Raw genomic sequence first — 5952 nt, forward strand, 5'->3', positions numbered from 1 at the left:
GTGCGTATTGCTTTGATATAGCACCACAGTATTACTATTATTGTCAGTAATAGTAGTAGTGATGTTACTATTACTATTATTATTATGAAACCGAATTCTAAGCCTAAAAATCCCAATCACTTATTTGAACAGAAAAAGCTTTTTTTAAAAGTCATTAATTATTCCTTACTTGAAAGGCAAAATATGAATTAGCGGCTTTCTACATCTGATAGTCGGCAATGTCTTTTTATGATAGTTCCGCGTTGAAAGTGTTTTTTTTTAATGATTTCACCAGAATACTTCACTGGTTTATTCATTAGAATTGCACCATTGATCCGTTAAGATATATTTACCGGTATATTGTGATTCAGTAATCAACTGTTCCGGTATGAAAAAAAAGAAGAAAGAAAAAGGTTACATGCAGTTAGTTCCCTTTATAAATTTAAATAAAGACAGAACAAATATTGATCCAGAATAATATGAATTCATTATATTTCGTAGTTTCTCATCAGCTGCTTACAACCAAATATGCATTAGAGTTTTAGCATTAGGGTAATAAATAGAATGGAACGACTGACATAAATGAATGTAAAGGATTGGAATAACAAAAGATCATCAATGATAACTATATATATATATATGCAAGGAAAGGTCAGAGGTTATTAGGTATTAAAATGAAGGGTGGCGTAATAGTTGAGTGGAGTTCAGAGACAGATAAAATGAAAAATGTGATTATTTTAGAGGTAGTTGAAAACAATTAGGGTGAGTGCATGTCCTCATTTCTGAGCATGTTCCCAAGAAAAAGAGGCTGAAAGGCTCCAGGGCTCTCAACAGTGCGATAGCTCGGCATTTACTCGACACCGGGCACAGCATTGACATTTCTCATGCCTTTAAAATCATTAGTAAACAAAGAAGTACAACTGCTCTCCGGTTTGCTGAAGCGATCGCGATAAAAAAACTCAAACCGGATCTATGTATTCAAAAAAAAACAGTAATAAACTTATTACTACCCTGGTAATCCATTTTCGTTTGTTTTGTTTGGTTGTTTCAGTTTTGTTGTTATTAGTTCAATTTTGGTTAATATTCATTTTTTATTATATTCCCCTCCCCTTACCCAATTCTTAAACCACCCTTTCTCTCACACATTTCCGCTCATTTGTCTCTCTCTTAATTAAATGAACTATCCAAATTTTATTCAATTATTACATAACCCACCCTAATTGTTTTCAACTACCTCTAAAATAATCACATTTTTCATTTTATCTGTCTTTGAACTCCACTCAACTAATACGCCACCCTTCATTTTAATACCGAATAACCTCTGACCTTTCCTTGCCCATATATATATATATATACATATATCAGAGGGGGTTTTGTGGAGAATTTAGTATTGTCACAGTTGAAATCATGAGTCAATTGAAGCTAGACCACTATCGAAAACCTGGAAGCACTGGACGGCCGTTTCGTCCTATTATGGGACTCCCCAGCAGTGCGCATCCACGATCCCACACTCGTGAGCGTGATTCGAACCCAGGACCTACCAGTCTCGAGCCGAAGCCCTTAACCGATAGACCACTGAGCTGGCATCCAACGGTGTTAATGTCTAACTTCAACCAATTCACGATTTTGAGCGACCGTTCACCAATTGTCTTCAGTGAGATGATATCTCTACAACAGACCTGGTAGAACTACACTGGCCACTGCTTCCCACTAGAACTCCAGGAAATATCTCTTGAAGTCAGTCACTAGTGAGCATATGATTATAGATCAGAGGGGGTTTTGTGGAGAATTTAGTATTGTCACAGTTGAAATCATGAGTCAATTGAAGCTAGACCACCATCGAAAACCTGGAAGCACTGGACGGCCGTTTCGTCCTATTATGGGACTCCTCAGCAGTGCGCATCCACGATCCCACACTCGCGAGCGTGATTCGAACCCAGGACCTACCAGTCTCGAGCCGAAGCCCTTAACCGATAGACCATTGAACCGGCATCCAACGGTGTTAATGTCTAACTTCAACCAAATTAACTATTTATTGTATGTTTGTTAGATTTTAGTAAGATAATTTGTAATTTGTTCTGAAATACATCAAATGGACTCACTCATTTTCTTGTGTACTATAGTATCTTTTAAAATTCGATATCACTAAAAACTGATAATCATGTATTTCTGAAGTGATTGCATTATTATGAGGATTTTATTTTGATTTTAATTTATTTCATGTGATTTTTATCTGATTTCTTAAATTTTGAGGACGGTATAGGCAAACCATGAAATTTCAGGTTTCATTTGTAACCTAAAGTTGGTCGGTTAATGATTTCGTTGGTATTTTATAATCGTCACAACCTGATACTAAAAATTATCATGTAATCACTAGTGGATAGCTTCGAGAGGAAATTACAGGAGTTCTAGTGAGAAGCTGGAATCAATGTAGTTTAACCGTGTCAGGTGTGAGACACCTACCCCCTGAACACAATGGTCAGTGGTTTTCATCTTAGTCATTCTCTTTCGATACTGAAGACACTAGGTTTAATTCAGACGTTCGAGATGGTAGATGTTCACTCTTGAGGAGTTCCATACTAGGGTGAAACGACTATCCAGTGATTGAAGGTTTTCATTGATGGTCTAACATTGATCGGTTCATGACTTCAACGAAGTTTGATCTTTTTCAGGCTTTAATGTATGATAATTTTCATATACTTGTATGAAAATTAAAAAAGTAACCATGGTAGTTAATGGCTCAATGATAACATGGGAAAGGCCCTATGTAACTGATAATAAGTAAAACTTACGAACGAATTGTAAGCCGATAGGTATGATTGTTTATATATATGACATAATACCCTGAAAAATGTCGTGGCATACATAGTCATGACAAGAAAAGAAAAAAAGTATTCAAACAATAATCAGTTAAAATTACCGAACAGGAAATGTTTGAATAGTACGTTTAAGTTAACAGATGATGAGAAAAAGTAAAGAAACAAACAATAGCTAAGAAGACGTTTTAATATAGTTTCCCCGGTTTTCCCTAACCAGGTAAATGACAATGAAGGTTTTTTTTTGTAGAGATTTAGTATTTTCATAGTTGAAAGCGTGAGTCAATTGAAGCTAGACCACCAGGGGAAACCTATAAGCACTGGACGGCCTTACCGTCCTATTATGGGACCCCTCAGCAGTGCGCATCCACGAACTCGCCTCGCGAGATTCGAACCCAGGACCTACTATGGGTGCCATGGGTACCGGCTCAGTGGTCTATCGGTTAAGTGCTCTGGCGCGGGTCTGTTACACATCATGTTTGAACACAAACAATGCGGTTATTGGCTTGAATTCTTGAAGCTATTCATACATGTAACAGATGAGAACAAACATCATTTGGAAAGTTTAAAGGTAGTTGGGTAGAACTTGATCTTTAATTAAGTTAAGAAGGTTTAAAGTACATTAACGTACATATCCATTACTTTTTAATCTTTATCGATTCATCGGCTAATTCAATTAAACAAATAAAATAAACTTTATAACATTATAGATAACGGAGTGATCAAATACATTAAAGGGATATTAGTTGTTCAAGTGTGAAAAGTTATAGGTGTTTACCAAGTATTGGATTGGTTGAAGTTAGATAATGACATTGTTGATTGTTAGATCAGTGGTCTATATGTTAAGAAGTTTGCGCACTAGACCTAAAGTCCTGACTTCGAATTCCGGGTTCAGAATGGTGTGTGCATAATTCTGACGAGTCCTATACTAGGACGAAACAATCATTCAGTGTTTTCAGGTTCTCAATTATTGTTTAACATTGATCGATTCATAATCTTAATCAAAAATATTTAAAATCAAATTATTAATTCCAAACAAATATTTTAAGTATATTGTGATTACCGTAGGACACAAAGTTCTGTGTTGAAGTGATCCAGAAAAATTTCTGCCAATAGACAAGAGAGGCTCAGGAGACATCAAGAAGCATTTTATTCAATCAGCGTTTGATTAGAAGTTTTGCTAGAAACAACAGGAAAGTGAAAAGTCACATGTAGAGTTTCTGATTGGCTGATTACTTTATTATTATTATTATTATTAGCTTTATTCAATATTATATTACTCACTTACTTACTTACTTACGCCTGTTACTCCCAATGGAGCATAGGCCGCCGACCAGCTTTCTCCAACCCACTCTGTCCTGGGCCTTCTTTTCTAGTTCTTTCCAGTTCTTGTTCATTCTCTACTCCCAGGGCAGAGTTTGAATGGTTTGAATGATTTTTTCTGGTTAGCGTTTTTTTAGCGAGTTGATTTTCTACGGGATGGGGTCGCTAACCCCATGCCCAACCCTCCTCCTTTACCCGGGCTTGGGACCGGCAGTAGCCCCTGGAGGAGCTACAGGCGTAGTTTCAATATTATATTATTTGGTACAAAATCGAATTCTCAGCATAAAGTATTTCAACATGTTTACGTTTCTTATTTCTTCGCTGCTCCTGATGATAAACATTCAGTGATCACCAGTTGGATGTCAGCAGTTCAGTCAATCGATATATGAATAATGTATATTCTTTTTGCTGCATGTTCCCAGCAAACACGATATCTCTGATTAGACCTTTTGTAACTTTTACAGCGAAAGGTTGTACAGTTTTCAGAAACGCACCGGAATAGGTTGTGTGCTTAATAGACATAATGATGTATTAAAACAAACAATATTAGATAACTTGTTGAAATATATAGATGACGGGAAACAGGTAGCCCAGATGTTTAAGCAGGCCGCCGGGTGAAATGATTACTACACTGCTGCTATGTTTAGTAGTATTCTAGAATTTTCAGAAAAACCCAATTACTTCTAAATTACTATAAAAACCCTATATTTTCTATACATAAAAGGAACCTTTGAAGTAAAGTGCTTCTCGCATATTTTGTGCCTTTTCTCTCGTGTTCAAGTCGCTGTATAGATTTAGCTTAGGGTTTACGAGAATAGCTTAGGATCCGAGTATAGCGTATCAATCAGCAAGACTTATCACTCAGTTCCAATAATTTGCAAGATTTTTCACTGTTGATAATATCCACTATAAGAAGAAATGAATATCCAATAGTTGTTAGTTCTTCACACTTATGCACTATGTAATATAATTTCAAATTACAGAAATCATCATGAAATCTGGTTCCCATACGAATATAATTCACCAGTTTCTCTTAAACGTATATAAGCATATCATCCTGTCTATCCAGTATCAGAATTTTAATATTTCATCATTTTATTGCGATGTATGTTATTTATATTGAAATATATAAGTAGTATGTAACTCTGAACAGAAGTTGAATGTCTGTTAAAAGAAGATTGAGAAGATTGAACTGAAGAGAACCAGAATATAAACAGAAATGAAAGGAAAACAGAAAAAACATTAAAAAATTAGAAAAATCATGAAGGATATGAAGGACAATTAATAGACGATTGGAAAATGAAGTATTCGATGTATGGTTATCACTATGGATCTGTAGTGAAGACCCTCCATCATAACCATGAATTCCTCATTAGTGACATTCATTAGTATGTGTAGTTGTTTCAGACTACTAATTGATTGATTGATTTACTGAGGTAAAAGTCCAAACTGTAACTAATAGACCGGTTGACCACAAAATCTGATTACATAATCGTCTGATTTCTTTTTTTCGATTCATTTGGTTCATATTGTTGTAGGTCGCTTCGAAAAAAAGAAAAAAAACGATTTCAGTTCCCTGGATTATTCTATTCTATCATACAAATCAGTTTATATAAATATGCCTTGATTATACATATGTTCTTTTACAGGTGAAATACAAGCTTATTTTCGAACCACCTATATGAATTTTTCATCTATTTATATAGATGTAGACAATTGTTTAGACTGAATATTATAGGTATGATGTGTACTACTGATATCGACTGATATAAGTAGTATGTATCATTAGTTGAAAGTAAAATACCTGGAGTCAGAAGATTATAAAGATCGAAGA

This window comes from Schistosoma mansoni, assembly GCF_000237925.1.
Source record: "Schistosoma mansoni, WGS project CABG00000000 data, supercontig 0226, strain Puerto Rico, whole genome shotgun sequence".
NCBI lineage: Eukaryota > Metazoa > Platyhelminthes > Trematoda > Strigeidida > Schistosomatidae > Schistosoma > Schistosoma mansoni.